The 23,733-nt window shown below is 38.9% G+C and overlaps 1 long non-coding RNA gene across 2 annotated transcripts; it reads right to left on the minus strand.

Annotated features, from left to right (window-relative positions):
* Positions 1 to 3,250: 3,250 nt before the first annotated feature.
* LOC140641173 (uncharacterized) lies at positions 3,251 to 23,733 on the minus strand. Of its 2 annotated transcripts, XR_012037689.1 has the most exons (4): positions 22,180 to 23,733; positions 19,565 to 21,020; positions 14,718 to 14,784; positions 3,251 to 3,969 (listed from the first exon to the last, which is right to left on the minus strand). It is a non-coding gene; the product is annotated as an uncharacterized lncRNA (long non-coding RNA). The 2 variants fall into 2 exon arrangements; XR_012037690.1 differs by lacking the exon at positions 14,718 to 14,784 and having other exon boundaries at positions 22,180 to 23,732.

The following is a 23,733-nucleotide window of genomic DNA, read 5'->3' on the forward strand; positions in this document are numbered from 1 at the left end:
TTGTGAGGAAGTTTAAATGTTCAGTTTCTGCTTTAAAGATGGATTAAGAAATCATCTTACTGGTTATAAAGAGATAATCCATTTGTAGTGATAATTCACATCTGAAAAACTATTTTTGTAGAAGACTTTTGTCCCTTTTTTCATCTTTTCTTACTTTTTTCTTTTTTTGTTTTGTTTCTTAGATTCCATACACAAGTCAAATCATATGGTAATTGTCTTTCTCTGACTGGCTTATTTCTCTTAGTATTATACTCTCTATTTCTATCTGTGTTATTGCAAATGGCAAGATTTCATTTTTTATGGCTGAATAATATTCTCTTGTGTATATGTACTACCTCTTCTTTATTCATTCATCAGTTAATAGACATTTGGCCTCCTGCCATAATTTGGCAATTGTAAACAATGCTGCAATAAATATAGTGGTGCATATATCTTTTCTAATTAGTGTTTTTGTGTTCTTTGGTTAAACACTCAATAATGTGATTATTGGATAGTAGGGTAGTTCTATTTTTAGCTTTTTGAGGAGCCTCCATACTGTTTTCCACAGTAGCTGTGTCTGTTTGCACCAACTGTGCATGAGGGTTCCTTTCTGTCTACATCCTTGCCAACACTTGTTTCTTAAGTTTTTGATTTTAGCTATTCTGACAGGTGTGAGGTGTTATCTCAATGTAGTTTTGATTTGCATTCCCATGATTATGAATGAGGTTGAGCATTTTCTTGTGTCTGTAGGCCATCTGTAATTCTTCTTTGGAGAAATGTCTGTTTGTGTCTTCTGCACATTTTTAGTTGAGTTATCTGTAGGCCTTGGGGTGCTGAGTTAAGTTCTTTTTCTAAAAAAAGGTTTTGTTTATTTATTTGGGAGAGAGAGAGAGTATGCACAAGGCAGGAGAAAGGCAGAGGGAGAAGCAGACTCCCCACTGAGCAGGGACCCCCCCCCAATGTGGGACTCCATCTCAGGACTCTGGGATCATGACCTGAGCTGAAGGCAGATCCTTAACCAACTGAGTCACCCAGGCGCCCCATATAAGTTCTTTATATATCTTGGATACTCATGACTTTTATTTCTTAAAGTAGTGTTTCTCCCACTGAAATAAATGGGGCATATTCTTGGGATCTTATGAGCAATTTTTTCCTCTTGAAAAGGTTAATATAATTCTTCAATTTGAGAAACATCAGTCTTATATATTAAAAACATTTTTAAAAATTATAATATCTAATTATAATTTGGGATGAGTCTCTCTTTATCTCAGTGTCTCCACTAAATCAGTGGGATCTCATCCTCTTAAATGAGATATAAAATCAGGTGAAGTTTATAGGCTATTGCTCTTTCAGTGGAAAGATGTGGAATTAATAGAGGATATTGTTTCAGGCTTAAGTGTAGTTCTTGAGTAGCAATGCACAGCAGTACAGAGAAGGGAACTATATGTTCTTACCCAGAAGGCTTGTGAGGAAAGGGAGACAAGGAACACACCCTCAGAGCCAGCGGGTCAGCTCCTCTGCGGGGATAGAACATCCCAAGCTTGATCAGCACAGGAGGCCTTGCCAGCACACGGGCTTCTGTTTTGGCCTGCTGAGCAGAGGAAACTCCTAAAGTGAGGACTGTTGCAAGAAGCAGGTGAATGTATCTGTGAAAGTACTGAGCACAGTGCTGGGCATAAGAGACTCCCTAAGTGTTCATTTTGAATCACTCAATTCAAATTTTGGAGATTTATACAGAACACTTGCCTTGACAGGACTGTTGTTTTGACTTATGTTCTGGATAAGTTTTTTTTTTTTTTTTTTTTTAAGATTTATTCATGAAAGATACAGAGAGAGAGGCAGAGATAGGCAGAGGGAGAAGCAGGTTCCCTGCAGGGAACCTGATGCGGGACCCAATCCCAGAACTCCAGGATCATGACCTGAGCCGAAGGCAGATGCTCACCTGCTAAGCCACCCAGGTGTCCCTGGGTAAGCTGTTCTATTACACTGAACCTTTCGTGAGTATAGTCAAACAAACGTCTTCGCATTAACACGCCTACAGTGGGTATCGACCCCATGCCAGACACATGTGCTAGGTGATTTTCCAGATGAAACCCCAGTCCTTCCCAAATCCTCCAATGTTTTAGGGTCAGCTTGGCCAATAATACTCAAATGAATAATTGCAATCCCATCTCATGCTACTCTGGAAACCCAAAGCCCTAAGTTTCTAGTAGGAAACTCTCATTATCCTAGTACTTTCTGTCCAGTTCACTTTACACTGCAATGAATCAGATCCAGCCTCTTTTACATCATTTCTCAAAACATACAAAAATAGGGCTGTTGTGCCCATAAATTGAATTCAGCTGCTTCTCTAGAACACTGTCTCTGCATTAAGATATTTATGCCAAACTCCAAGAGCATTTTTCCATTTTTAACTCTACCTTTAATTCCTGTCTCCAAGGAAGCCACCCTGCTTCGAAAAAGAGAAGCCCTTGCTCAGGCCAAACTCTGTACAGTTAACTGTACGTAGATTCAGAATACCAGATGCACAGATTTATCCTGATGCTTATCAATGCCTAAATAGAAGTTAAGGATTATCAGAAAAGAGGAAACTGCCTTAAATTGGAAATTTCACAAAGTTTTTCTATTTTAAGGTCTTATCTCAGTTGTTTCATTTTGGAAAATAAAGTATTATTTGGTAAGTGTTCCATCAATACTAATATTGATGCCTAGAGAGGTCACCTGATGCACTCGCTTAAAAAATAGAGGAAGAAAATAAATTAACATAGATTTAGTCATTATTCCTGGCTATGACCACAGGACTAAATTAAACATTCTCATAAACAAGTCTTTTAAAATTACTTTTCAAAGAAGTATAGTAAGTAGTTAAATTTTGACAATCAGAGAAGTATCCCTACTGAAGGAATGCAAAACAATACTGGCCTGCTATTAAATGAATATGTGTTTGTGGTCCTGAGATCAAGCCCTGTATTGGGTTCTGCACTCAGGATGGAGTCTGCTTGAGATCCTCTCTCTCCCTCTCCCTTTGCCCCTACCTATCCCTTGCTTACTCTCTCTCTAAAATAAATATATTTCTCTTTTTAAAAAAAATGCATTGTGATTCAAGGCAGTCTGGGACAGAGCTTGAGATTCTGCATTTATAACAAGCTCTCAGAGCATGCCCATGCTGTTGATCCATGGATATTAGTAGCAAGAATGTAAAGGATGCATATGGAGAATGTCAATAAAATGGTTTATTGATTTGTTAAATAACATTTCTAAGTCAGTGAATTATTTTACATAGTATCAACTTAAAATATGTACAGCAGATTTAATAAGTGAAATTGTTTAAGTGAACACTTAAAATTATCATCTACTTCAGTAAAAGTTTATATACTCAAGATGGCCCCTTGAAACTTTAAAAAAGTAATCCCAATTAGAAATTAGAAAAACAGCCTTTTATTGGAAGTTGCTTTCTAACTGGGGCATACTGAGAATTTTCGAGTCAAATACTCTCCTGGATTCCATACCTTACTCCTGGGGCAACTGTTTGAGTCATGCTCAGTAATACAAGCTATTTTTTAGTAAAAGTAGCAAGGGAGAAAAAAAAAGAGAACTGTTTTTTAAGTCAGACAAATCTGCATTCTGATCCCAATTGTATAAATGATCTATTTCTACATAATAAATTATTTTAAAATTTAGTAGATTAACACGACCATAATCATTTATTATCTCATGTATTTCTATGGTCAGGAATTTAGGTGTGGCTTGGCTGGGCAGTTCTGGTTTGGGGTCTCTCATGAAGTTGCTGTTGGATGTCCACTGGGGCTGATGTCATCTGAAGGCTTGACCAAGGGCTGCAAATCCACTTCTAAGGTGACTAATTTGGTTGATGCTGGCTTTTCATGGGAGATTCAGTTCTTCTTCACAGAAATGCTTGAGTGTCTTCACAGAATAGCAGCTGGTTTCATCAAGTGAGTAGAAGATCAAGGTTGAAGCTACAGTTGTTAACTAGAATGCAATGGGAAGTTACTCAAATAAGAAGGTTGAGAGCTATCAGCAGAAAGGAGGAAGCAAGGGACTAAAGCAGGGAAGGAATCTATTTTGTTTTGCAGAACCAACAGTTCCAGTCAATGAGACACCCAGCTAGGTATTTCACCTGATAACCTTTCATGTGAACCAGTGTGAGCTGGACTAGAGCAAAGGATGTGTAGAAGCCCCCCAGAGTTGTCCTGAAGTTACTTTTAGCTCATTATAATGCTAAGATCTCCACCTTAGTATTATAGGCAGAGTTTTCCTGATGTGTGTGCTAGCATGTTGATATGCTAAGCATGCACAATTGAACCAAAGAGCCTGTGCAAGCTCCCTGCCCCCACAGCTAATACATTGAATATGTCTTCCTGTACTACTTCATGGGGACACTGTTTTGAGAGCTATCTCCCTGTCTCCTTATTTGTCATAACAAATAATACAAAATTCTTTGCTTTCAACACTTCTCAGATTGCGTTCAATATGATGGTGACAAACTCCTTAAGCTCAGCCTCTGAAGTCATACACCATCACTTGTACCATGTTCTATTTATTTTAATCAAATCAGCTCTGATTTTAATATGGGAGTAAAGAAGGGTGGGAATGGCTGGAGGTAAAGATCACTGAGAGCCTTCATAGACATTAGCCGGCTGTCATAGTTCAGCTGTCAAAGTGTCAAACTCACTCTGAGAAGGTCCCATAGACCCTCTCTGCATTAATGTCCTTATCTATAAAACGGAAATTCATAATAGTCTCTAACTCACGAGTTGTTTGAAGATGAGATAATGTACGTCAAGTGCTTTTCCCTAGTAAGAACCCAGTACACATTAGCCATAATCATAATAATAGTGTTATCAACACTGTTAGATGATGGCTGTGATACTGTGATTTCTGAAAAATAGAAATTTGGTCTTCCTCTCCTACACACAGCTTCTAAACTGCTTGTAGTTTCCTAGGTAATCAGAGAAAAGGGAGTACCTTTTGTTCTTTTGTACTAGTTACTGAAACAGCTCCAGAACATAAAGGTAAAAAGGAGTGTCTTGTTTTTCACGAGGATCCCCTATCAACCACGTCTCAGTTTACGTTACTGACTTACGTCAATTTTGGAAAGCCTTTAGATAACAAGAATGGGGGCTGATTGCCAGGGAAATCAACCTTGTGAATAGAGAGTTTGAACTTTCAGCCTGCCCTCCAACCACTAGGGAGGGGGAGGGGCTGGAGGCTGAGTTAGTCACCAATGGCTAATGATTTAATCAATCATACTTAAATAGGGAAGCCACCATAAAAATCCTCAAAAGTATGAAACTTGGAGTTCAGAGCGCTTCTGGGTTGGTGAAGACGTGGAAGTGCTGGGAGCGTGGTATGAATGAAAAGGACATGGAAACTCTGCCTCCTTCCCAGATATCTTGCCCTATGCATGTATCTCTTATACTCAGCGGTTCCTTTCACAGTAAACCAGCAACCTCATAAGTGAAACTGTTTTCCTCAGTTCCGTGAGCCATTCTAGCAAATTATCAAACCTGAGGAGGATGTTGTGGGAACCTCTAATTTATAGCCAGTCAATCCAAAGCACAGGTGACAACCAAGCTTTGCAGTTGGAGTCTGGAGTGAAGGGATAGTCTTGTGGGGCTGATCCCTTTATTTGTGGGATCTGACAGTAATTCCATGTAGTAACCCCATTCCAGAATGGGGTTAAATTTATAGGATAACAACATCTGTTGGAGAACTGGTCAGTGTGAGAAAAAACTATACAGTCAGTGACTAGAAGTGAAGTATTGAGTGTGTGGAGAAGGGAAACAATAGTTTCTTCCTTTTATGGCTAACAACCTTCCCACACAAAAACTATATCTATCAATCCCGTTCACAGACAAGCCCACCCTGTGTTGGTAGTCATGTAGAAGGGTGGCACAAAGCCACTCATTTCTTAATAGATTCATAGAATGTTAGAGCTTCCCATCTCTTCTACACACCTCTCCCTGCCCTACGGATCACAAACTCCGGCTGTCTTTATTGAACAACTTACATGTAGATGTTATTCCATATTTTATACCTTTGTACCTGCTCTTCCCTCTGCCTGGAACACTAGATTTCTGTCTCTCTAAAACTTCAAATAATATCAACTCACTCTTCTTTTCTCAAAAGTATATTGATTTGAGGGCACCTATATGGCTCAGCGGTTTAGCGCCTGCCTTCAGCTCAGGTGGTGATCCCGGGGTCCTAGGATAGAGTCCTGCATCAGGCGCCCTGCATAGAGCCTGCTTCTCCATCTGCCTATGTCCCTGCCTCTCTGCGTCATTCATGAATAAATAAATAAATATTTTTTAAAGTATATCGATCTCTTTTCCTATGCATTCTCCTTCTTTCTCTTTCTTTCCCCTGTACCATCTTTTTTACCTTTTTTCTTTCATTCATTCAACAAGTAGTTACTGGATGTCACCCATGTGCCAGGAAGAAGACTGGTCAACAAGACAGAGTCCCTGTCTTCCTAAAACTAATAGTTTATTGAGGAGGAAGATAATAAGTATCCCCCCCCCCAAATAAATACAGAAACATATAATATATCATGTGATGATAAGGGCTATGAAGAAATACTTAGTGAAGAGATAAACAGTTGTGGACATGGGGAGCTGATTTAAGTCAGAGTAACTTAAATAATTTAAATACATTTATCTTCCTTGTAGCTTGTGAAAACCTCAGTGTCAGACATTAAATTATTTACCTCCATAATCTCCAGTACTTAATGTGTCTTGACTCAAGGAGATATGGAAATATTTGTTGAATAAAAAAAGAAAAAAGGAATAAATATATGCATGCATGCATGAATGAATGAATGTTAGATTCCAATATAAATCTCAGATGAGAAACTTACAGTCCAGAGGTTTGATTTTTCCCAGGAAGAAACAGAAAGCAGGAAATAGAAATCTTATCTCCAAGAATGCTCGCTTCAAGACAATGCTGTTTTTACTGTGTCATATTATGCATGCCTAAAACATCTTTGTTTTGATAATGCCCCATCTGTTCCTTTTTCAGTGTTGACTAGACTCGGCTACTTGAATGGAATTCTGAGAGCTTGTTTTTCCAGTTTTTTACTTAATCTTCATGGAAACCATCACTGTTTACTTGTGAATAGACAAAGGGCTTCACCAAAGTCTCAACAGTATATTTTTCCACCTGGTCAAGCTTGGTTGGTTATAAATCACAGGGATCCGGAATGCACAGCAGATCAGGAACCATCACAATCCCCTAAGATTTTTTATCAAGGAAAAATAAATCTGGGACAATAGTTCTTAAACTTTTTGGCTCAAGAAAACTGTCTTAAAAATTATTGAACACATGAAGTGCCTCAGTGGCTCAGTCAGTTAAGCATCCAACTCTTGATTTCAGGTCAGGTCAGGACCTCAGAGTCATGAGATGAAGCCCTGGGTGGGACTCTGTGCTGAGTGTAGAGCCTGCTTAAGACTCTCACTTCCTCTCCCTCTGCACCTCCCCTGTTCTTTAAAAAAACTGAACACCCAAACAGCCTTTGTGTATGTGAATTATATTTATTGACATTTGCTGTATTTGAAATTAAAATATTTTAAAAAGACATTTATGAATTTATTTTAAAGTAACAATAGAAAATGCATTATGTGTTAACATAAAATTTTTATGAAAACTGTGTTTTTCAAAACAAAAATTACATAATGAGGAGAGTGGCATTGTTTTATATTTTGAAAATCTCTTTAATATCTAGCTTGACAGGAGAAAGCTGGATCCTCCTATCTGCTGCATTCAGTTGTTGTGATACTACTCATCATTTGACCTCTGGAAAACTTCACTGCACATCCATGGGAGAATAAGTATGATATAGTCAAATAACATTCTGTGCTTATTGCACAGACAACAAGTATTTTTGGTAGCAGGTGGCATGTGGGATTTTCCTGTTCCTTAGATTTCACTGTAGCTAAAAATCCCTTAAACTCATCCAAACACAGTTCTCCATACTACTAAGATATTTACTTTATAATATGAAAGAACCAAAAACAATCTTTTTTTCTAGAGGGAGCTAAAGATGAATACTTATGAGAAAAAAACACACTAAGAAAAAGTAAACATAAAATAAGGACTTGAAAATCAGTGAACATTAAGGCAACTGCCTTTTGCTCAATACAGTGATGGAAATTAAATTCACCATTTCATCCATTCACTTATCAAATAATCATAAAGCATTCAGGCCAGGTTTTGGAAATACCAACATATTTTCCCTGTAGGCTCTCCCATTTCTGCCGCTGGTATCACCATCCACCTGGTTGTTTAGGCTGGAAATCTGTGAACCACTGGACTTCTTCTGTTTCTTTATACCATATTTCCCACCTGTCATTCAGTGCTATTGACAAACTCCAAAAGTTGCCTCAAACCCATTGACTCTTTTCCATCCTCATCACCTCCACTTTAACCAAGTCTGAACTCCTGCAATAGTTCTAACTGTACTAACCATTCATTCATTCATTCATTCATTCATTCAATATTTATGAATACCTGCTAAGTACCAGGAAATTTTCAACATAGTTGAAGACACAGCTGGGAAACAGACAAAATCCCTGCCTTTATGGAACTTTTATTTAGTGGTGAGGAGAGAAACAAAAAAATCCAGTTACACAAACACATGCAAATATGTCAAACGAATGAATGATAGGTATAGTATCAGAATTCCAGGGGAGATATCAGAATACTGATTACTTTCCTGTCTTCTGGTAATTCCAGGAAGAGGCCAAACACTCATCTGTTCCCAGGGCCTTTGCATGTACTATTCTTTCTGCCAAGGACTGTCTGCATTTTTCTTATTTTTTAAAAAGATTATTTATTTACTTATTCATTAGAGACACACAGAGAGAGATAGAGGCAGAGACACAGGCAGAGGGAGAAGCAGGCTCCATGCAAGGAGCCCGATGTGGGACTCGATCCTGGGACTCCAGGATCACACCCTGGGCCAAAGGCAGACGCTCAACCGCTGAGCCACCCAGGGATCCCCATGTCTGCATTTTTAAAAATTTAATTTATTTACTCATAGAGGCAGAGAGAGAGAGAGGCAGAGACACAGGCAGAGGGAGAAGCAGTCTCCATGCAGGGAGCCCGACGTGGGACTCGATCCAGGGTCTCCAGGATCATGCCCTGGGCTGCAGGCGGCGCTAAACCGCTGCACCACCGGGGCTGCCCCATGTCTGCATTTTTAAATGCCGATGCCATTTCATGCTTCATCTTATACATCACTTCCCTAGAGGGGCTATCCCTCACCACCTGGTTTAAATTAGGTCCCTCCTATAATTTCCACTCAATAACCTGTTCGTTTTTCTTCTCAGTACATGCCACTTGAAAATACATACTGCTTACCTATTTACCATTTCTCCCAATACTAAACTGTAAATCTACCTTTGTTTTGCTTAACGTTGAATAAAAGGGCCCATCACATCATGGACATGTGTATTAGTTGGGTTTCCTCCAGAGAATAGAATCAATAGGAGATTCCATATTGTATGTATGAGATTTATTGCTGAATTTATTTATGTAAGATGTATTACAAGCAAAGTAAACTATTACAACTAGCAAAGCAACTATGACATCCTAAGGGATGCAGTTAGTGCCATGGTACCCTGAAATGGGACCCAAAAAAGTCACATTTGCTGTGGCCTCAATGCTAGTTCTTAATTAGCTATGAGATTAGCAAAAACACTCACTAGTGTCAGAGAAAGTTGGAAATCATTTATTCCTAAAATTAGCTAGACACTTCCAACTTGCCCTGGAACATTTTATATGATAATTTTGGTTCATAGTGTTTTCTGGTTTTATTTACACTATGAACCAGTGAAACAGCCCATAGATGTGAAAAGCCATGTCTTCCCTAGCCTACAGCATTATACATTAGGATCAAAGCCAATGATAGATAGATAGATAAAAGATAGATCCTGTAGTTATACACTTGTACTTCTAGAAAGCATGGAGTTTTATTTTTTTAAAAGCTTTTATTTAAATTCCAGCATGGAATCTTTCCTGGAGATAAGTGTCAGTGATTGTCAAATGTGCTGAATATCACCAGTGTTCTCTGTCATCATTTATTTTAAAAAAGGGGAAAAAATTAATGTTTTTACAAACTTATGAGGTCTTATTGAAAGTTATGAAAGATGTAGAATTGCTAGAAGAATCACGCAGTTTGGTGTAGTATAATGAACTGTACATTTTCTTTTGAAAGGGGGCAGAGGGAGAAGGAGAGAATCCCAGGCAGTCTCCACACCCAGTGCAGAGCCCCACCCAGGGCTGATCTCATGACCCTGAGATCATGACCTGAGCTGAAATCAAGAGTCAAATGCTTAACCGACTGAGCCATCCAGGCACTCCTGAATTGTACATTTTCTTAAACACAAGATTAATGTATGGCTTCAATCACATTGTAAAATATTTAAAAACACATAATGATGAAAAATAAAACATAAAAGTGGGATCTTGCATTTCTATACCCATACTCCCACTTTCTTCTCCAGAGCTATGTGTCCTAACAGTTCTATTTGTAGGCATTTGAAAACAAATGTTTACATATATATAATTTTTTTATGTTTTTAAAGATTTTATTTATTTATTAGAGAGAGACCGAGAGAGCACAAGTAGGGGGGAGCTGCAAAGGGAGAGGGAGAAGCAGACTTCCCGCTGAGCAGGGAGCCCAATGTGGGGCTCAATCCCAGGACCCTCAGATCCTGACCTGAGCGAAAGGCAGACACTTAACTGCCTTTGAGCCACTCAGGCGGCCACATATATATTTTATAAAATATCAATGGGATTACATAGATGTATTGTTTCAAGATTTGTTTCAATCACTTATTAAGGTCTTGAAGACTTTTGCAAATCCATACACAGAGATCTACCTTATTTTAGTGACTGCTTAATATTCCACCATAAGGAATATACCAGAATTTATTTAAGCACTCCTCTGCTTAGAAGCATTTAGGTTGGTTGGCTGTTACCTCTATTCCTAACAGTGCTTCAGTGTACACTACATCAATAAGGATACCTTCAGCTGAAAGTGACAGAAACTCTGACTCAAACCGCTTTAACAATAAAGACATTTTTAGCTCACAGAACCACAATTTGAGAGACAAAGCAGGCTTTCTTGCCGATGTATTGATGTATTGGCTCAACAAAGCCATCATAAAGCCAGCCCTTTCCATTTCTCTGCCCTTCCATTCTCAGCATCGATTTCATACCAAGGCTGGCTTACCTCTGCACATATGAAATAACTGACAGAGCTACATGCTTTCTTATTTGCACAGTCAAATGGAGAAAGAGATTTGCTGCCCTCAGTTCTCCAGAATGAAAAAGAACTTTCCCAGAAATCTTCACTAAAGATACCTCACATCTGATTGACTAAATTTGGGCCACCTGCCCATTTCTGAACCCATCAATTTCAGTGGGGTCGGGATTGCTCTTAGACCATTCAGGCATCCTATGTGACCCTGAGTCAGTTCCCCAAATTGCTCTGCAGCTTTCAATAATAGAGAGACGGAATGGATATTGCAAAAACTGAATCAAAGTGCCCAAGTTTTCAAACTATTACCTCATTGAACTATACACCTTTGAGAATTTGTGTAATTAGAATTTCTTTTTTTTAATTTTTATTTATTTATGATAGTCACAGAGAGAGAGAGAGAGAGGCAGAGACACAGGCAGAGAGAGAAGCTGGCTCCATGCACCGGGAGCCCGACGTGGGATTCGATCCCCAGTCTCCAGGATCGTGCCCTGGGCCAAAGGCAGGCGCCAAACCGCTGCACCACCCAGGGATCCCTAGAATTTCTTTTCTTTTTAAGATTAGTGTATCATTAGTTTCAAAGGTAGAGTTCAGGGGGATCTCTGGGTGGCTCAGCGGCTTGGCGCCTGCCTTTGACCCAGGGCGCGATCCTGTACTCCCGGGATCGAGTCCCACGTCAGGCTCCTGGCATGGAGCCTGCTTCTCCCTCCTCCTGTGTCTCTGCCTCTCTCTCTCTCTCTCTCTATGTCTATCATAAATAAATAAATCTTTAAAAAAAAAAAAAGGTAGAGTTCAGCGATTCATGAGTCCTATATAACACCCAATGCTCATTTCATCTTGTGCCCTCCTTAATGTCCTTCTCCCAGTTACCCCATCCCCTCAACCCCTCCCCTCGATGAGTATTTCTTTAGGATAGATTCCTAGAAGTACAGTCGGTGATTCAAAAAGTATGCACATATAATGTGTTAATAGATTCAGACAAATTGACCCAAAAACAAGAAAAAAAAAAAAGAGAGAGAGAGAGAAAAAGAAGGGGCCTTGAGTGGCTCAGTCAGTTAAGCATCTGCCTTCACTCCAGTCATGATTCTGGGGTCCTGGGATGGAGTCCCTGCATTAGGCTCCCTGCTCAGCAGGGAGTCTGCTTCTCCCTCTCCCTTTGCAGCACCACTCCCCACGCTTGTGCTTCTCTCTCTCTCTTTCTCTCTCTCTCTGTCAAATAAATAAATAAAATCTTTAGAAATAACAACAACAAACCAAATCCATTTGAAAGGATGAGAGAATACCTTTTACTCCATGCATTGCCAAAATGGCTTTCTTGAGTCTTAGTCAAGTGATATTTTTCTCACCTCAAGATCATAAAATGCATTCTCTAGGATCTGTTACTGTTGTAAATAACATTAATGTATCTTTTAATATGGAGTCATCCTTGCATTCCTAAGATAAACTCTATTTGCTAATACACTGATGCATGTTATTTGCTAATACTTCATTTGTGCTTTTTACAGCTGGATACCCAGCTGAAGTTGGGTATAGTTTTGTTTGTTTGTTATTTATTGTTGGTAATGCTATTCCAGCTTTAAAGAATGAAACAGGGAACTTTTCATCTTTGTATATGTCTGGATCACTTTCTCTGGCCCGAATTATCTGTTCCTTGAAGATTTGGGATAATCTGTCCACAGAATAATGTAGCATGGTGACACTTTCATGGATAAATGTTTGGCTCTAGAAATGTTTCTTCTATTTCTCCCACTCAGATGTTCTATTTTTCTACCATTTTACTATTTTCTTTAAAGAAACACTGGATTTAAAATTACAATGTCATAAAATTCTATATAATATCCTCAAAACAGAAAAATATCCTTCATATGTAAAGTCCCATACTTTATTTCTATGTTTTCTCCTTATCAGATTTTTCAAAATTGGATTCTTCTTCAATTTTTTTCTTTGTTTTGCTTTTATTTGCTTACGTATTTGCTTACTTATTAAAAAGCACAACAAAACAAAGCTTTAGCTATTTTCTCCTAAAAAACAGCTGAGTCCGGTTTTAATCTGTCCACTTTATCCAATAAATGTGAATGTATCACCAGTAATGTGAAGATTATATCTGTTAACTTACAAATATTGTCATTGATAGGTGATGAGTTACATTATGTATAAGGATTGCAGTATTTCTGATCATTTATTTTCTTCATTGTTTATAAATTAAGGTTTATAAATGGTAAAGCACATAATGGTAAACTCCTATACCTATACTGAACTAAATTCAAAGTATTAAGATGCATATAAAAACTGCATTTTCGGGCAGCCCGGGTGGCTCAGCAGTTTAGCGCCACCTTCGGCCCAGGGCCTGGTCCTGGGGACCCAGGATCAAGTCCCACGTCAGGCTCCCTGCGCGGAGCCTGTTTCTCCCTCTGCCTGTGTCTCTGCCTCTCTCTCTCTCTGTCTCTCATGAATAAATAAATAAAATCTTTTTAAAAAAACCCTGCATTTTCCTGGGGCACCTGAGTGGCTAAGTGTCAGACTCTTGATTTTGGCTCAGGTCATGATCTCAGGGTCCTGAGATCGAGTCCTGTGTGGGGCTCTGGGCTGAGCATGGAACCTGCTTGGAATTCTCTCTCTCTCTCCCTCTGCCCTTCCCACTTATACTCTCTCTCTCTTTCTAAAATAAAAAAAATGAGTGGGAAAAATTTGAGAGGGTGACAAAACATGAGAGACTCCTAACTCTGGGAAACGAACAAGGGGTAGTGGAAGGGGAGGTGGGCGGGGGGATGGGGTGATTGGGTGACAGACACTGAGGGGGGCACTTGACAGGATAAGCACTGGGTATTATACTATACGTTGGCAAATCGAACTCCAATAAAATAAAATAAATTTTAAAAATCTTTTTTAAAAAGTATTTTCCTGATGGTTTTACCTAATCAGATATTTGGAAGTTTTAATATACTTGAATATAATTGAGTCATTGGTAAGAAGGGTGACAGTGTAGAAGAGCAGAGGACACAACAGTAGAGGGAAGGTCTATTAGGCTATAATAATGGAATGTAATGCTCCCATCATGAAGGTGGGCAAGAGAATCAATCAGTAGGGAGTCTGCTTCTCCCTCTTCCTTGGCCACTCCCTTTGTTCTCTCTCTCCCTCTTTCTCTTAAATAAATAAATCTTTAAAATAAAAAGAATAAAATCCTCTTGAAAAAAAAGAAAGAAGAATATGCTAGAACTCATCAAACAGAAGTACAGAATGAGATCAACACAAAGGGGCAAAATTTAGGAAATAACCGTTTTATCTGTGAACACTCAAGGTTTAGGATCTGTTCTTGCACAACACATACCCCTTGTCTCATCTCATCTGACCTGTGCATTTTCCCTGTTCAAATAAAGCCTTCATTCCCCACATGTACTTAGACTTCAGTGCCTCTCAATAGGTCATAGAGGCACAATTTGACAGAATCTGCTCATACCTCTCCAAAATGCTTCGTTTTATCTGTTACTCCTTCATAAGTCTGGTCATTTGACTTGTCTATTTACCTGAGAAGGATAATAGGTTGTGTTACACTAAGGTCTGTGAATAAATACATAAAATGTGTTAATACTTGCTAGTATCTACTAAAGGCTTATTTAATTATTTTTATCCATTCTTTACTTAAATCTTTCTTCAAAGACTTTTCTGGAGCCTTCCTCCCTCTGGCACCTCCTCCCTACCTTCCCTCCCACCTTCCCTCCCCTGAGGCAGACATCAGAACTTCCATACTATGCTAGGTTATGAGCAAATTCTTCATCTAGATCTTCTTATCAACATTTAATCTTCAATTTTGTCCATTCTTCTATAGAACTTATTTACTGAGTTTTTATGTTTTCTATGATTATCTCTAAGAATTGTTCCTATTCATAATCGCACATCTTGTTATATATGAATATATATCTATGTTCCTCTTTAATTATACAAAGATATTCATTAGAACTACCTTGGAATCTTTTCTTCAACTGTTGATTTTTTTGTTGGGGTTGATGCTTTCTTTCCCAGTATTACTCAAATGATGAATCTTGGTTATGTGGCTTATCTTTGTATCTATGTTACGGTTCTGTGTATACACGTCTGTGGATTTGGCTTCTGTTCCCTACATCTTGCCTTCAGGGTTTGTAGGGGTGGGGCAGGAAATGTGGCTGAAGGAGGTGTCCCAACCGGTGTCTTCTGTGTGAGAGTCCTTTCTCTCTCTCATGAGTCAGCAGCTGTGGGGGGTACTGCTCTGATGTTTCAGACTGAGAGTCCATCATGGAGGTCAAGAGCTGCTGCCACTGCTTTGTGTGAGTGGGAGAAAGGAGATGGGCCAATCTGCCCAGCTGTTCTGCACAGGATTCCCTAATTAATAACTAGGATCTCCCAGACACCTGGGTGGCTCAGTGGTTGAGCATCTCCCTTTGGCTCAGGTCGTGATCCCGGGGTCCTGAGATTGAGTTCTGCATCAGGCTCCCCACAGGGAGCCTACTTCTCCCTCTGCCTATGTCTCTGCCTCCCTCTGTGTGTCTCTCATGAATAAATAAAATCTTAAAAGAAAAAAAAAAGGATCCTTTCTGCTCTATAGCACTGGCTGAATGGGCTTGCAGGTTCCTGGAACTATAGTTAGGTCTCACAATAGATTTCAATTAGACCACAACTATTATTCTAGAATATTTATATATAGCATAAAATGAAGCAAGCATATTTATATCAGTATTTTCATGATTTGATCTTTGAGAGATTTATTGAAGCCCATTTAAAAATGCTTTTGCTTGGAGTGCCTGGGTGGTTCAATTGGTTAAGTATTTGCTTTGGCTCAGGTCATGATCTCAGGAACCTGGGATCCAGCCTAGAGTCAGGCTTCCTTTTTCTCCCTCTCCCTCTGCCCCACCCCCAGCTTGCATTCTCTATCTCTATCTCTCTCTCAAATAAATAAATAAATTCTTTTAAAAAGATTTTAAATAGAATTTTAAGAAAATTCTACAGAAATATGAAATTCTCAACTTACTGTTTTAAAAAGGCAACACTACCTGTTAATCACACTCCTGGTGGTATTTATTGATCTAATAGAGAGGGTAGAGTCACAGTTTTTAGTAAAGCAAAGAGTTAAGCAGAAGCAAAGGGGTTAATGGCAAAGTCAGACCTTATTTTAAGAATCTTTCAGTGGGAAACTATTTCCATCATCAACAAAAAGAAACCTAATACCTCCTCTTTTACAAAATAGATCTTAATTATCTCTGTATAGTTTGGGGAGATTAAATGAGATAGAGAAAAAAGGCATATTTTCAATATAATTTATGTTTTTAAAGAAACCCAGGCCATTTGACATTTTTAATTCTTTTTTTAAATTTTTGAAAGCAAGTCTTCTTACTGTTATGTAAAATGTTTAATGTTTGTTACAGCTAGAATATTATATTTAGGTGTGGTTGCCGCTTATCCTGTACATACAAAACATGGCCTGTACTTAATTATGTTGTCTTGTGTCCTATATTGACTTTGTCATGACACTTTAAGTGCCCTATATTCAGCTTTAAAAAAAAAATTACAAAATTCAGGGATGCCTGTGTGGCTCAGTAGTTGAGCGTCTGCCTTTGGCTCAAGTCATGATCTCAGGGTCCTGGAATTGAGTCCCGCTTGTGTCTTTTCCCTTTGCTTGTGTCTTTACCTCTGTGTGTCTCTCATGAATAAATAAAATCTTAAAAAAAAAAAGAAATTACAAAATTCAGCAGTTAGAGCTATTTTTCTGCCACAGTAATTGGTGCTTACACCACTTACATGGCAATACCAGCTGAAAACCATCCACAACATCTGAACAATTTCTTATGGTCTCTCCTGAGCTTTGGCTCCAGGGAGACCAACAGCGGGATCTCAGAATTAAAAGTAGTTATTTTTCGTACTCAAGAAAAAACTATTCTTCGACCAAATTCCCAACCTGTGAACAAAAAAGCACTGTTAACTCAAGTTAACTTTATATCAGTGCACATGCCCTGAAAACCAGCCAAACAGCTGGAGCCTCACTCCTGTGGCCCTGCTCCTGGCAAGCAGCTATTTAACAGCCTTATTACTCCAAGTGTCTAAAAGTGAGCAAATCAGTAACAGCCCCCAGCTTCTGAAAGCCATTCAGTGATAACTCATCCTGAACCCCGTCCCTGAAGTCAACAGCCTGTGACGGCTCATGCTTCTAGACAACAGCCATTCAAAAAGGACCTCACTCCAGTAGCCATGCTCCTAAATGTCATGGTTAGCTGGCCATCAACAGCCTTCCTCCAGGGAACACACTAATGCAGCTGAAGATCCTTCCATCTCTACATACTCCTACTTCTGAAAGCCCACCAGTCCCCAAATGTCAAGCTTCTCAAAACCCTATGTAAGACCAACTCTGGCTTTCTCAGGGAAACAGGTCTTACAAGCACAGCTGACCTTTGAACAATCCAGGGTTTAGACCCTGTAGTTAAAAATTTGTATGACTTTGACTCCCTAAAAACTTAACAGCTACTGTTGGCCAGAAGCCTTACTGTTAACATAAACAGTTGATTAGCACATATTTTTATGTTATGTATACTTCAATCTTACAATAAAATAAGTTAGAGAAAAAATATTAAGAAAACTATAAAGGGGATGCCTGGCTGGCTCATTTGGAAGAGTGACTCTTGATCTCAGGGCTGTGAGTTCAAACCCATGTTGGGTGTAGAGATTACTTAAAAATAAAATCTTTAAAAGAAGAAAGAGAAAAGAAAAGAAAAAAGAAAAGAAAAGAAAAGAAAAGAAAAGAAAAGAAAAGAAAAGAAAGAGAAAGAAAGAAAGAAAAAGAAAGAACGAAAGAAAGAAAGAAAGAAAGAAAAGAAAGAAAGAAAGAAAAGAAAAGAAAAGAAAAGAAAAGAAAAGAAAAGAAAAGAAAAGAAAAGAAAAGAAAACCACAAGGAAGAGATAATACATTTACGGTACTATACCATATTTATCTTTAAAAAGCTGCCTGTAAATGGACACATGCAGCTCCAACCCATGTTGTTCAAAGGTCCACTGTATAGATCTTCCTTGTAGGCAAACAGAAAGTTTACCCTTCCTGCATCAGAGTTCAATGGGTTCCATTTATTGTTAGCTGGCAAGCTTGCAACCCTTCAGCTCCTGTTTACAGGTCATTATGAGTTTAGATTTGTGAGTGACCTGATGGCAATGACATGGCCATAAGATTACCAAATTCAATCTTTAAATTTTGCAGTGATTGGTAATAGCAAATTGGTGATGTCTTATTTATGTATATTTGAAACCCCAAATGCCAAAACACAATGTTTTTTTTTAAATTTTTTTTTTATTTATTTATGATAGTCATACAGAGAGAGAGAGAGAGAGGCAGAGACAGAGGCAGAGGGAGAAGCAGGCTCCATGCACCGGGAGCCCGACGTGGGATTCGATCCCCGGACTCCAGGATCGCGCCCTGGGCCAAAGGCAGACGCCAAACCGCTGCGCCACCCAGGGATAAAACACAATGTTTTATGATGAATTTCTGAACGGTAGACACTTATTAAATGAGAAACTAAAAGTCCTTTGAAGTTTTTGTATGATACCCAACTGTTCATTCAATATAAAAACTGTCCAATATAAAGCAGCATATACTAGCAGCTGAACTTAAAACATGTATTACCTCAATTAGTACCAAAGAAAATGATAAAATGACACTTTTTTGATTTAATGAAATTCAGATGAAGATAAAATAATCACAGCAGAGGTTGTAAAATGGCCTTCTACCATCTGTATCATTAGACATCCAGCTTGAATGAGTCTTTAAATGTACTGCTATCGGAAGTATTTTCTGATTTCAAAACTGCAAGCTAATATTCAATTGCCAGGACAAAATCTACAGCAATAATCAAAAGTGTAATAACTGCATTCATTACTACCGGTAATCAAAGATCAAAACGCCTCATCTTTCTGCGGCACAGCCACAGATGCAAACAACCACAACCAGAAAACATTTTCCTTTTATTTGTGCAATATTTTCCTTGTGAAAGAGGCTTGCTTAGAAGGCCTTTGTGAGTAGAATCCCTTCTAGATGCTAATTCATAAACATTAGCAGATTTTAACATGGACTCTCCAATAAGCCTGGAGTTAGTAAGATACGTTGTATTGCTTTTGACACACACCAGACAGTTGTGTGGGCAAAGGTGCAGAAAAAGTTGATTCAGAGCATAGGCAGGTTCCATAGAAAGCACTGGCTGTCCTGCCCACACTCTGCATAATGCTATTCAAATAGCACGTGATGCTCTTTCTGTTGACAACTATCACGATATTGTTATGAAACCGTTCTCTTACCTCAGCAGTTATCCCAATGCTGTTCCGCAGCATTATACTCTTTGTACTGGGCCATTGAAGAGACTATGACTATGTTGGCATTATTTACTTCTTTTAACACAGCTCTCAAAACAGAATTATTTAAATCTCTCTCTCTCTCTCAAAAAAAAAAAAAAAAAAAGGCTCCCTAACAAACCTATTTGAAGGGATTCTCAGTCTATCACTTAAAGTATACAATCACACTTTAATTATGAAGAAAAGGCCCCCCAAATTCTGGTTTGGGTTTTTTATACAGTAGTCCCGCCCTCATCCACGGGGTTTAGACACATTGCAAGAACTTCAGTCGGAAACCTCCAATAGTACCGAATCCTTGGTTTTTCCACCTGGACGATAAAATTTAATTTGTAAATTAGGCACAGTTAGAGATTAACAGTGACTACCAGGGCCCCCGGGTGGCTCAGCGGTTGGGCGCCTGCCTTGGGCTCAGGGCGTGATCCCGGGGTCCCGGGATCGAGTCCCCCATCGGGCGGCTTCTCCCTCTGCCTGTGTCTCTGCCTCTCTCTGTGGGTCTCTTATAAATATTAAATTTCTAAAACAACAACAGTAGCTACTAATAGAACTATTATAGCAATACACTATAATAAAATTTACGTAAACGTGGCCTCTTTCTCTATCTTACTGTACTCAACCTTCTTGCGATGATGGGAGACGAGAAAACGGCGGTAAGAAATGATGACGTGAGGGAAATGACGCAGACGACGCGGGGAAATGACGTCACTGACGCGGGGTCAGGCTCCTGCTGACCTCGCGACCGCCTGGTCAGGGGGCCGTCTGCTTCCGGTGCGGGCTGACTGCCTGGAAGGAAGGCTGTGGGGAGCCGCGCCCCGGGAAGGCGGGACTGGCGTCCTCAGTGGAAGCTGCCGACTTCTTGTCCGACCTCTTGTCCGTAGCCGTCAGTCACTTTAGTAAGGATTATGGCAAGTGAAAGAAGAGCTACAATGTTTTCACTGTGCTCCATCGCTCGTTTGAAGGAACTATTTGAGTGCATTAAGGAGAGACTCGATGATAGATTTATCCTTTTCGTTCCCAAGGCTGTTCCTGAAAAAGGCGACAGTACTTTTGAAGAGGAAAAGAAATTCCAACTGGAAGTAGATCATTATTATGGCACTTGTTATAACTTGGCTTTGAAGTCAGTGTTATCCTTTGAAGAATTTGATTCGTTTACTGGACATTACGAAATATTCTTCTAGCCCGGGAATAAGTGAATCCCGTGTATCGTCAAAGAAGTAGGAAATAAAAAGGGACAATTCTCTTTTATATCAGTGGACAATGTTTTTAAAGGTCATTGATCAAAAGATGAAACATAATCTGAAAGAATATAAAACCAGCTCTGGGGGCATCTGGCTGGCTCAGTCGGTAGAGTATGCAGCTCGTGATCTCCGGGTCGCAAGTTCAGGCCGCATGAGGGATGTGGAGCCTACGTAAAAACATACAATATAAATACATATACACATACGTATACATATAAATATGAATAAAAGCAAACTATGCCATGAAAGATGATATGTGTTTCAACAAAAGAAATTTGAGGACAGTGGTCAGAATTTTAGTTTTATGCTGGTATATATTTAGCACGCTGGCTTATAATGCTAATACCGACCATGTCTTCTCATTGATGGATGTGAATGAACAAAAGAATAAAATGAGCTGAATGTGACCACCACTGTACATGGTATGTTACAATGTAAGTGGAATATAGACTGTAGACAGGAATTTTATAAGAAAATTTGGCAAAGCAAAGATCTATTAAGGAGAGCCGAGTCACCAGGGATATAAAATTAAAGAAAGTGGTATATAATTTTGGTGGTTGTAACTTGTTTCAGGTAAATAAGAAATAATTTTATAGTGAGGTGTCTCCCATGCAATATTTTTCATTTATTTAAATGTATGCATACATTTAGGCAATTAGACATAAATCAAATTTAAATGGGCATCCTGAGTTCTTATTTGCTAGATTTGAAACCCCACAGTTAGATCAAATTTAAATTTTCATGGAGTTTTAGTTTTATGTATGATATTTATAGTTTATAACAAATTGTACCACTTTGTATATCAATGTGTACATTGTAATTTTGCCCATTTTGGAAGACTTGAGAACACTGCTTTTCTTTTTATTGATTACACAGGCTTGGTGTTATTTTAATCTTTGTCCTTGCATAATATCATTAGCAATATTATTATTTTTTTCATAATAGGATATTTTAATAAGAGCTTTATTGAGAGATAGTTGACATGTCATATATTCTACCCCTTTAGTGTACAGTTCTATGCTTTTTACAATTGTTACAGATATGTACAACCACAACCACAGTCCATTTTAGAACATTTTCGGCACTTCAAAAGAAACTTTAACCCTTTAGCTATTGTTTTTGTCCCCTATCCTCCCTCACCACTGTCCCCAACCCCCAACTACAACCAGCCCTGGGCATCACTAATCTGTTTCCTGTCTCTATAAGATTTGCCGATTCTGCACATTTCATATAAGTGGAATCATATAACATGCAATCTTTTGGACTGGGTTCCTTCATTTAGCATTATATTTTTAAGGTCATCCATGCTGTAGCAAGTATTCGTACCTTAGTCCTTTGTATGGTCAAATAATATTCCATCCTATGGATATATCACATTTTGTTTTTCTATTCATCAGTTGATGGATACTTGGGTTGTTTCCACGGAGGCTGTTACTCAGGACTGGAATTGCTGGATCAAATGGAAACTCTAAATTGTATCATTTGAGGAACTGCCAGTGGCTACATCGTTTCACATTCCCACCAGTAGTGTATGAGGGTTCTGATTTCTCCACCTCCTTACCAGCTCTTATCATTAGATTATTTTTTTATTCTAGCCATTCTAGTGAGGGTGAAGTGGTATCTCATTGTGGTTTTGATTCGCATGTTTCTGATGATTAATGATGTCCAGCATCGTTTCAGGTTTATTGGTCATTTCTCCTTTGGAGAAATGTCCATTCAGATCACTTACTCATTTAAAAATTCCATTCTTTGTCTGTTTATTATGAAGTACTAACACCTCTTTATGTGGTCTAGCTGCAAGTCTCTCAACAGATATATTATTTCCAAATATTTTCTTCCGTTCTGTATGTGGTCTTTTCACTTTCCTGGTAATGTCCCTAGAAGCATCGAAGTCTTTAATTCTGATTAAATCCAATGCTTGCATTTTTTTCATTTATTGATTGTGCTTTTGGCATTATATCTAAATGCATTGCCAAATCTAAGGTACTACAGATTTACCCCTCAGTTTTCTTCTAAGAATTTTATAGTTTCAGCTCTGATGTTTAGGTCTTTGATCCATTTTGAGTTAATTTCTATATATTGTATGAAGTACCCATTAAATTTCATTCCTTTGCTCATGGCTATCCAGCTGTCCAGTGCTTTTTGTTGACAATTCTTTTCTCATTAAATAGTCTTGGCACCCTTGTTAAAAACCAGACCAGCTTCTGAGAAGTATGGGGGAAGAATCATATGATAAGAATTGGATTTGAGAGTGAGAGATTGCCTTGAAAAGATCCGTAGCTCTCCACTCAAGAGGACAGACTGGCCAATGTGCCTCCAAGTAGGCCAGGGAGTACTGCTAGATACCCTGGGGCAGTTGAACAGAGCACATCCTTCTCTCTCTCTCTCTGAAGAACACCAGCCTTTACTGGAAAGAAGAAAGGGAGCAGGAAGCTCGTCTCTGGTCCTTGACCAAGGAAGGAGTCACGGCTTGTCCTCTTGTTCATCACAGTTCTACCCCTGCATCTACTTATCCTTTGTGGCTTTCCCTCTGCCTAATGAACCTCCATAGCATGACTAACCCTCAGGGGAAGAGAGAGCCAAGAGTAAACAAAGAAATTCTCTTAATCTTGATGAGCCCTGCGAAATGTACAGAATTGTTGAATCACTATAATACTTTGTATACACTAACATAACACTGTATGTTCCTTATACTTGAATTTGAAAAAGAAAGAAAGAAAACAGGGCACCCAGGTGTCTCAGTTGGTTGAGTCAACTCTTGATTTTGGCTCATGTCATGATCCTAGGATGCTGGGATTGAGCCCCACCTGGGGATCCCCAGGGACTCTGCTTCTTCCTGTCTGCAGCTCCTCCTGCTTGGCTTGTGCTCTACCATTCTTT

The sequence above is a fragment of the Canis lupus genome, chromosome 10 (assembly GCF_048164855.1).
Source record: "Canis lupus baileyi chromosome 10, mCanLup2.hap1, whole genome shotgun sequence".
Classification (NCBI taxonomy): domain Eukaryota; kingdom Metazoa; phylum Chordata; class Mammalia; order Carnivora; family Canidae; genus Canis; species Canis lupus.